This window comes from Phaenicophaeus curvirostris, chromosome 5 (assembly GCF_032191515.1).
Source record: "Phaenicophaeus curvirostris isolate KB17595 chromosome 5, BPBGC_Pcur_1.0, whole genome shotgun sequence".
In the NCBI taxonomy this organism is placed as follows: Eukaryota; Metazoa; Chordata; class Aves; order Cuculiformes; family Cuculidae; genus Phaenicophaeus; species Phaenicophaeus curvirostris.
The window spans coordinates 9,595,490-9,606,090 of NC_091396.1; the positions used below are offsets into that span (position 1 = coordinate 9,595,490).

Here is a 10,601-nt window from a genome sequence, read left to right on the forward strand (position 1 = left end):
TAATGGCTACATGCTCTGGAGTAAATTCCATTTTTAAAGCTTTCTCCTTAATAAAATGAGAAGTTTGATATTGCCTTTCCTAGAAGCAGACTTCGTACTGAGGTGTAGTGCTCTGTGCTGTCAGCCAGTACTGATGTCTTTAGCAGATCTACAGATAGTGGTTGTCACAAGTATGACAGACAGTGCCCTGAAAAGTAGTAGGAGCAGAGAGACAGTGGTAGGAGTCAGCCAGTGTTTTATTTTCATTTGCTCTGTTTAGGGAACATGCTCTGACTTAAGGTCAAAACAATTGTGTTACATGCGCTGTGCTTATGTTATTAAAAACCCAGTTATCAGTATAATATCAATACAGGTTGCATATTTTGTGAATGGAACACACATACTTGAAAGAAGCACTGATCAGATGAGAAGCCTGATAGTAAGATTGCTCCCTCCACCAGTGCTTAGCAGATTCGACAAGAACCACCAGTGTAGTTGATTCTATGTGACAATGTGAGGACAGTCCAAGCATTAAGTCGACACAGTACCTGCAAGTGTTTATTTTTATTTCCATTATAATTAGGGAGTGTATGGTTAAAGTTAATAAAGCTTCCTTAGCCTGGCCTTTGTGGGTTGCTTTTGAAAGCGAAATGGTGCTCATGCAGAATTTGCAGGGAGCCGTACTTTTGAAATCAGCCAGAGGCCCAGAGCTGGCACTTATCTTTTCTAAAATACATTTCTGTCTATTTGTAGACATGCAAAACAAATAGACACATTGCTATTTTATTTGAACCTAATTCAATCTTTGTGCTCCATTTCTGCTTCCCTTTTGTTGGTACAATTCACTTTGTCATTGGGGTAATACTGGCATACTCTTTAATTAGAAATACTTTGAATAACTGTATTTGGGCTTTTCTGTCACCACTACTGTCTTGCTGTTGTGCTGTCAAGCACACCCTTGCTCTCCACCTTTTAACTATTAAAGATGAGTAGGTGAAATAGTATTAGTTAGTACTCTGTAGGGATACCCAAAATTTAAGTGTATAATGGTGTGTGCAAATATATCTGTAGGTAGAAGAGAAGAAGTTTTAGAAAAACAATAAATTTCTCTTTGCTTTAAAGCCCAATCTTAAATTTGTATAGTGTATGTGTTTTATTGGAGGTGATAAGGAAAAGCAGCTGCTTTCAAAAGAACCAAAAAAAGAGAGTTAAAAAGAATTTTTTCAAAAGAATTGAGAAATAGAAAAAAATTAGAGCCTTAGTTAAAGTATTTATTTTATGAGATAGCAGTTGACTGACGTATTTTTAATGAAGTGATGTTAGCAGTTCTAGCCGTTATTTGTTCTTTTGTAGTGGTGTGTTTCATGCTATCATAGAACACCTATTGATACTCTAAATAATATTTTGGTATATTAGGTGATACATAAGGATTTCTGCCACATAATGTACAGTTTTAAGGATCCTTGTGTGGAAAACAAGGATAACCTATTCATATACATTTTGCTAGGGTTATTGATGCCATTTTCAGAGATCAAGCCAGTGCATGCATTATACTCAATTTGGGAGAGATGAAATGTGGGTATTAGTTAACACGTGTGTATGTTGTGAAGTTTTGGTCATTTATTGAAATTAACACAGATAGTATGCCAAGACAGAACAAGGGTGGTCTTGGCTCTGATCCATTGCAGCAATTCTAAGTTTCTGGAAATTGATCTTAGTGAAAAGAGAGAGAGAATTTTTTTTTTGAAAGACAAGGAATGGAGGCTTTCAGCTGAAAGGGACAAAATGGGAAAAAATGTGCTGAGAAGAGGAAGGGACCTGCATTCATCAAAGAGGAAAATTTTTGAAGGAAAGAGCATAGCACAAATGTTATAATTTCACAGGTAGTGGTAACACTTTTTCTGGCATTTTTCTTTCATCACTTTGTGTCAGTCAAATATATGGATAAAAAACGTTTCTGTTTTCCTAAAACACATGGACTAGTGAATCACAATGATAGATAGTTTTATATGCTAGATACTAAAATTTGAACCTGAAGGTTTCATTTTTTTAACCCTTTCTGCAGAAAGTTTGTGATACTAATGCTGAAGTTGCAGCTCATGTTGACTTTAGGTGCCATCTGGTGGACTTTTACAGCATATTGAATGCTGCTTTTTCTTTCTAGTTGTATTAGTTGTGCAAATAAGTATGTGCTAAGCACAAAAGATTGCTGCAAGAATCAGAAGTTAAATGTAGGGAGAATAGAAAAAGATGATGACTGGAAGTGCAGAGGCTGTAGCAGGGAGAGTTAGATAATAATACTACACATCTTTATAGCATGGGATTTGGAGATTTCCAGTTATCATAACCCCTAACATTTTATTCTTCATTTACGTATAAGTGGGGTAGTCTCTTTGCTGTGAAGCAAATAATGGAAAAGTCCAGCTTAGCAAAGCTCGGCTTTTCTTCCAAAACCCACAAACTGCCTCACATTGCAGGGAATAATATTTATTGTCTTTTAAACAAACAAACACACAAATAAACAAGTCCAGCCTGTTGTGCCTAAACCCAGAACTTGTGATACACCCTAAAAAGTAGGTGTTGTACTGATCCCTTAACAGCTGCTCCTGCTGTGCTGCAGAGGTGGATGTGTATTGGATATACAGGACTGTAAGTCCCACCCAACTTTAAACATGACTCCAAATAAGGAGTATCGTTTCCCTGTCCAGGCAATGGATTTTTCAAAGCATCTCCATATCCAAATTCCTGTGAGAACCTGCTGAACCATGTGTGTAAGTTCTTCACTGGAAGAAGACACATATGGGAATAAATGACTGAATATTCAATGAATGTAATTGAAAGAGCAAAGAAAACAAAATAAGAATGCCCAGCAAAGCTCAGAAGAACATGCAGGAAGACACATACGTTTCACATAGTCACACAAATTTTTTTATAATTTTTCATACGATAAAATAACAAGAAACATTCATACATAAACGAAAAACCTTACATACCCCTACGAACAATATTTCTGTTAAGATACAAGCTAATGCTTATAGACTATTATCCTAATCCTAAGAACCTACCTAAGTTTAAAGCCGTCTTAAAAAGCCTAAGGAAAAATCCTAACTCCACCCGTCCAGTTAACTCTACTAACACCCCACAACTACCCTATCCCACATCCCCCATCTCCCACTCATCCAGCTGTATTTAACCCCACATTCCCACCCCAGAGCTCCCTGCCACAGCCCTGCGCTTGCTGGGGGGAGCTGGAATGGCAGATGTATGATTTTCCCTGACTCTTTTGGCCGTTCCATGCTGGGGCTGTGGCAGGTAGCTCCCTAAAACCTGACGTGGCTGCTGAGGCCCCATCCCAATGGTGTTGTTTTGGCGACAGCTCTGTCCTGCACTGGAGCTCCTCGGGGGGGTGTCTTCAAGAGAGAGCTGCTGGAGGCGAAGTCACAGGGCATTGATGTCAACATGGCACATTTGCTTTGGGGTGCGTCCAAGCTGCCTCTTTGCTGTTATGTGAGGCACAGCGCAGTGGCTGAAGGTGTTTGTTCCTTGCGTGGTGTTGGTGCCATGTGCCAGACCCGCAGAGATGTTTCTTTCAGAGATGCTGAGTCTGGCAAACATTTTCTCCAGCTCCTGCACCCCTGGAAAAGCAGGCAGCAGCACCGGGTGAGTCTTAGTGCCCAGGATCTCCCTAGGGGGCTCTTGTTGGCCCTGGGGTGTCCCAGGGTCTACCCAGATGAGGAGAACTTTGGAGCCCCAGGGGTCCTGCAGGGCAGCACCTGGATGAGACCCAGAGCTGCAGCAGAGCCTGGTGGTGGTTGTTGGTGGGGGCAGGTTGGTGTTCCTCTACTGGATAAGGCTAAGCCAGGGGATGGAAAGGCAGCCACATGGAGGCATGGAGCCATGGGCAGGCCTGCAGAGGGGAGTGGGAGCTGTGCTATGCTAGGGAGCATCTCCAGAGTCCCCTGCCGAGCTGGCTCTCATGGCCATCTCCCCCGGCTCTGCACCAGCTTGGGGCTGGGGCACTCCCCGCAGGGTGAACTGGTGTGTCTGTAGGATGGGGTTGCAGATCGGGAAGGAGAGTCGCTTGCAGGTGGTTAAGTGGAGTAGTGGCCTGTAGCTTTGGGAAATTGTCAATTGTGTTTCCTGGGCACGCACCACTCAGGAGAGGGCAGGGAGAGTTGCAGAGGATTACTGAAGGCTTGTGCCGAGACTGCCAGGTGGACAGTAGGTGCAGGGGATGCTGAAGGTGCCCGGGTATCCGAGATGGGGAAGGTGATGGGGTGCCAGAGCAGATGGGGGTGCCATACCTGCTGGGATTGACTGGGCTGCCACCGCCACTGGAAGAGCCCAGGCTGCAGGAAAGGGCTGTGTGGATGATCTTGTCAGCACCTGGCTACAAGAAAAAGGTCATGAGGCCCCTCGAAGCTTGGCTACCTAAGCTGAGTATTGTTTTACAATATTTATGGCTGAAACGCAAGGCTTAGCAAGTACAAAGCCGCTTGCACGCAGAGATCATAGTACAGAACGTAGCTAGATTAAGATAATTATGTTTATAGTTGTCTTCTTCTTAAGAACCTGATGTTTAGATAATCATAATAGCCATGGTAACAGAATAATGTAGTATTGTGTTATATTCAGACCCTTTGTAGTAAATGACTAAAATAGTGTAACCAATGATGAGCCTTTATTTTGCAATATGTATGAGCTAATTAACTAATGTATATATATCATCGCTTTATCCCCAATAAATTGAGACTTGTTGATCATCATCTGATGTGCATGTCTCCCGTCGTCTCCGACAGGGCTGTGCCTGCTGGTGCATACTGGACAGGTTGATGGAGCCTGAAAGAGAGACAGGAGCCATTGCTGGGGGTCATCTCTGCTCTTGCCCTCAAGAGCATCTCCAGGCTCCAGGGATCAGTCCCTACCTCTGATGTAGGAGGCTTTGGGGTTGAGGGATGATCGCAGAAACCAGGACATGTTGCAGCTGCTTCTGCTCAGAGTGCTGGTCTGCTAGGACTGTTGGTTGGTAAGGACTCTTGGGGTCCCTGTGTTCAGCCCAGCCTCCAACTGACACCCCAGGTCCTCATGGGTAGGGAAATGGTTAAGGGTGGGTATGAATAGGTTGGATGGTTGTATCCAGCAGGTTGTGGTGAACAATCCAGTGTCCAGATGCAGATGAGTGGCAAGTGGCATCCCTTGAAGGTCTGCATTGGGACCAGTACCATACAATATTTTCAGCAATGACAGTGGGGTTGAGTGCACCCTCAGATACCTTACAGTCTACGTGAAGCTAGCGCAGTTAACTTGCCTAAGGGACTAGTACAATATCTGCTGAGAAATGATGTCTGTCCTGAACTTGTGCTGACCTCCAAACTCTCTTTTTAACCTTCACATCGCTCCTCAGAAGATTCTTGTTTCGCACGCTCAGTTCTTCTTGTTAACTTTTATTGTTTTAGAGTGTGCTTCCATTCTAATCTCAACACAACCATCAGTCACCAGCTTCTAGGAAATGTGTTCTGATGTTTCCTACAATTCCTGAGACATGATCTCAGCTCTCTTCTCAGTGCTTTTTCTCTGCTCCAGCATCAGGATGAAGCGTGGGATCTATTACCTACATTTTTTTCAGCTGTTGCCCCAGCTACCTTGGGTCATTGCTTCTATTGATACAAGAAAAGTATAAATCCCAACCTCAACCAGTGCTCCCTCAATCCTCTTGTCCCAAAAAACCCTTCTAGGATGTGAAGTTCTGTAGAAAGTTGCCTGTTGGTTCAGACTGTGAGGCATGCAGGAATAAGATCTTTGCATCAATAATAACCAACTGAGTGGGGTGTAGCTGGTATCTCTGCTGCCTGCTTTTTGGACAGCCTGTTATTTGACTGCATTGTTACAGCATTAAAACTAATCTGCAGATTAGGAGATTACTGGGCAGTACTCTCTGTATTGAAATGACTGTATGCTCTGGGTCTGCTTTGGAGCCTGGTGGGTGGTAGGGTGTTTGCGGTTTTGTGGATACATTAATGGCAGGAACAGTCTTCAGCCTTGAAGTGTCTGTGGACAGTGTCTTCTTGGTCGTTTCAGCACCTGATTAGCAGGTGCAAACCCATACTTGGGTGTCTAAAACCTTGGCTAATGGGAGGCATAAACTGTGACTTCAAACTAGATACTACTCACTTAATGAAGCAGCCTGTATTCAGTGGGTGTTGTTCTTTGTAGAGAGGGTTACCTTGCATTACCTTAAGGTTCCAATGTTAACCTTGTATTGCCTGATATGCGTTTGTTTGGTTTCAAAAAACTTAGAGGGCATTAGTTGTTTCATCACTGGTCTGAGTCTGCAGGTCGCAGTCCCAGCTTTATGGGCATCACGAGAGTGTGTTACATACAAATGGTAACTGTCTGGCTTATTCCTAATGACTTCACAGAATCACTAGGTTGGAAAAGACCCACTGGATCATTGACCAAGAACTTGCCTTTTTGTTTGAGGTAGTGGTTATTCTAAACACAGTAAGTACATTTGAATTGTCCTGAACGGTTCCTTGGGCTCAGAGGAAGAGGGTGTGCGACTGCGCCCAGACTGGATATAAAACCCACTGTCTCGGGTGCTCCAGGTACAGAGGAGGGGGAGCAAGGGCCACGGGCTGTCTTCCTGGGCAAGGCAGGGACTCCTCTGAGCTGGGGAGCATTGTTGCCCTTCTTCGGACATGGTCCAGCACATAATACGGAGCATGGTGATGCACAGGTTGCATGTGTTAGAAAGAACTGCAAGTGTAGGAAAGCCAGCAAAGTCCAGCTTAGCAAAGCTCGGCTTTTCTTCCAAAACCCACAAACTGCCTCACATTGCAGGGAATAATATTTATTTTCCTTTAAACAAACAAACACACAAGCAAACAAACAAGCAAACAGAGAACTATTCATAGGTTTGGGATTTAAAATTGTGAATCTGGGAAAAATTGAGTATCTTCTGGTTTGGCTGCATCTGTCATTGATGAGCTGGTGGAGCTGTGGTAGTATCAGAGGTTACTCGAGGTCTGTGTCCTCTTTGAGCTTGTAGAGTGCCCTGAATTTCTGCATGTATTTCTCAATGTATTCCTTTGCTTTGCATTTCACATTCTTGTTTCATTCCAGATGATGTGGGTTGTTGCCATATTTGTGCCCAGTGGAGGTTATCAGCCCTACTTTGCAGTCGGGTTTGTGTTATGGTTCAGGCAATGCACATTGAAATGTGATATTTCTTTCCTGAACCACCTCCATGCTGCTGTTGGCTAAGTGGCGCCACGAATCCACTTCTGCCATCTTGAGCTTCTTGGAAGACATCATGGGATTTTTTGTTGTATGTTGAAATCCCAAGGTCCCTTTCAGCTTTGGGTTGAATGCTGGAGTCACCCGCTGTGCTGTCACAGGTAAGAGTGTCCCACCGGAATTGCCACGTTCTTACCTTTTGGTAGTAGGTAATTGGTCTGTGCTTCTTAATGCCAGGCTGGTTGGCACTGGGCTGGCACGTAATGCGGTTGTGGGGCTACAGTCTGCTGGCTGCAGTCCCAGACCCCAGAGCTCTGTCTCTGCACCCAAGTCTGCAGGTGCTCGTCTGCCACCGGCAAGCCCATGGAACCCATGCTGGGTGTGGGCAGCAGCATCTTGCCAGCATTGGGGTTGCTGGGGTCTCTGTGGGCTTGTGTGGGGTAGCCCCAGGTGTAGCCGTTGCAGCTGTTGTGAGGCACGCCGTAGCCCATGGAGTTGTAGAGCAGGGTGTGTGCCATCGCCCAGTTTTGCTGTTGCTGTTTCTGGGCCTCTTGCTGGATGAACTGCTGCTCAAAGAGCTTCCTGCGCTCTGCTAGGGACAGCCCATGGTGGCGCTCAGATCGGCCTCTCTTGTTCCAAGGCGTTGGGGTGTCATATGTGTCTACTGGCCTCTTCCTTCCTCGCTCGTATGCTGAGGGCAGTGGCGATGACTCTCTCTGTCTCTTTCCCCAGCTCTGCCTCTTGGGTTCCTGCTGTCCGCTGAGGATGTGCTGTTTGGGAGCAGGCCTCTCATCCCTGTGGCTGATGGTCTCTCTGCCACAACTGGCGCTGTTGTCCTTTTCTGCTGGCCTCTTCTTTGGGATCCAATACACGTGCTTGAGCTGCTTCCAGGTGCTGAGCAGCCTGGTGGCTATGTTGGTCACATCCTGTATTTTGTCTGTTTGGTTTTGGCTTTCCTTGGTCTGCACCCAGCGCTCGATGATGGGAATCACTTTGCTCTCTTCCAGCATGTTCTTGGTGGTTATGGGCAGGAGCTCCAGTGTCTTTAGAATCTCCAGCTGCAGCTGCGGGTTGTTAGCCCTGCTTCCTTTCCCATAATCCATCTCCATCTCCTTCATCCAAATCCAGAGGAGAGATAGGCCATCATGCTTCAGGAAGGATTTCAGGCCAGATTGTGAGCGCATGTTCTGTATGATTCTGAGGCAGGTGAGCTTCTGCTCCAGAGTTCTAATTCGAAGCATCAGCCAGGTTAACGTGAGACCTTGGTTCTCATTGCTGTCAGTGTCTCCATTCTCCAGCAGCACTTGCAGCTCCTTGTCCACTGAATGCTTCTTCCGGGAGCGTGCCTTTTCCATCGTTCTTTTGGCAGGTCGACCTCGCTCTTGTGCATTGTTTTTTCCTAAAACGTTCACCACCTCCTTCTCCCTGCCGGGCAGTGGCTCCTTGTGTGAATTGCTGCTAATTTTTGGTGCCTGCACTGAGGCTTTTGCTTTCTGGCTGGGCACCTGGTGTTTTCTGGAGGGGCTGGGAAAACGAAGCTGGCAGTCGTCATCCCAACGGTCATCCTCTTCATAGTCCTTGTAATCACCTGTGAGAGAACACAGTATTTGCCCTTGAATTGGTTTGTAATTAGCTGCAGAACGTCTGCCAGCAGAACTCGCCTCCCCCTAACCGTTGTCTTGCCGTACACTCCCAAGCCTGGCTGGTAACCATAGCCCGAGTAGACCCTGATGCTGCTATTTGGGTGCTGGTAGTTGCTACTTGGTTTCCCCAGCTGAGAAAACTTGGTCCCCTCCCAAACGACCCACGTGCCCCATTGTGTGAAAACTGTCCAGGCTGGAGAAATCTCCGAGGCCGGACTGGTTAAAGTCACCCTTCCCTTGCCTACCTTTTGGCTTGAAAAGCCCTGTCTGATGCTGAGCTACCTCAGCGCTTTTGAAACTCCCTGGCAGATCAGATGGCCGGTTGGTGCTCTGAGGCTGGCCTGGATCAGGCTGCAGCTTCTCTGTCTCCTTCTTGTGGAGATCAGTATAAGTTGCCGCGCTATCCTCCGTGCCTCTAGGAGAACACCTGCTCTCTCTCTGTGAGCCACCTTTGGCTGCCATATTCTCCAATCTCTCTTTGTAGTAGGGTCCACTAGACGAGTGGTCAGAGAAACACCTCTTCCTTCTGGCTGCTCCAGGAGGAGTGACTTCTGCTCTGTCCCGTCGCTGTGGTCAAGTCTGTGGTGATGCAATGATGGAATGGAACCGTTTCCATGGGACACCGTCAACGTACCCCTATGTCCTCTATGTCACTGTCCTCACTACCTGCCTTGCTATCCCTCTGCCCTGTGTCAGAGGAATTGTTGTGGCCAATGGGACTTTTTGGGGATAGGAGAGTAACGGACAGGCGGAAGATGCAGGACAAGCAAGGCCTGCTTAGAATCATAGAATCACTATGTTGGAAAGGACCCACTGGATCATCAAGTCCAATCATTCCTGTCAACCACTAAGCCATAGTCTTTTAAACACCTCCAGGGATAGTGACTCAAGCAACCAACCTGGGCAACCTGTTCCGGTGCCCAATGACCCCTTCCATGAAAAATTTTTTCCTGATGGCAAGTCTGAACCTCCCCTGGTGGAGCTTGAGGCCGTTCCCTCTTGTCCTGTCCCCTGTCACCTGGGAGAAGAGGCCAGCACCCTCCTCTCCACAACCTCCTTTCAGGTAGTTGTAGAGAGCAATGAGGTCTCCCCTCAGCCTCCTCTTCTCCAGGCTAAACAACCCCTGCTCCCTCAGCCTTTCCTAATAAGGCCTGTTCTCCAGCCCCTTCACCAGCTTTGTTGCTCTTCTCTGGACTCGCTCCAGAGCCTCAACATCCTTCTTGTGGTGAGGGGCCCAGAACTGAACACAGGATTCGAGTACAGAGGGAGAATAACCTCCCTGGACCTGCTGGCCACGCCGTTTCTGATACAAGCCAAGATGCCATTGGCCTTCTTGGCCACCTGGGCACACTGCTGGCTCATGTTCAGTCGCTGTCAACCAACACCCCCAGGTCTTTCTCCTCTGGGCAGCTTTGCAGGCAGACTTCTCCTAGTCTGTAGCACTGCAAAGGGTTCTTGTTCCCCAAGTGCAGGACCCGGCATTTGTCCTTGTTAAACCTCATGCCATTGGACTCTGCCCAGGGGTCCAGCCTGTTCAGATCCCTTTGCAGAGCCTCCCTACCCTCCAGCAGATCGACACTTCCACCCAGCTTAGTGTCATCCGCAAACTTGCTCAGGGTGCACTCGATGCCTTCTTCCAGGTCATTGATAAAGACATTGAACCGGGCTGGACCCAGCACTGAGCCCTGGGGAACCCCACTTGTCACTGGCCTCCAGCTGGATTTCACACCATTTCCCACCACT

The 10,601-nt window shown here is 46.8% G+C and overlaps 1 pseudogene; it reads right to left on the bottom strand.

Moving 5' to 3' along the window:
• Positions 1-7,442: 7,442 nt before the first annotated feature.
• LOC138720772 (histone-lysine N-methyltransferase SETD2-like) lies at positions 7,443-9,693 on the bottom strand (annotated as a pseudogene).
• Positions 9,694-10,601: the final 908 nt, after the last annotated feature.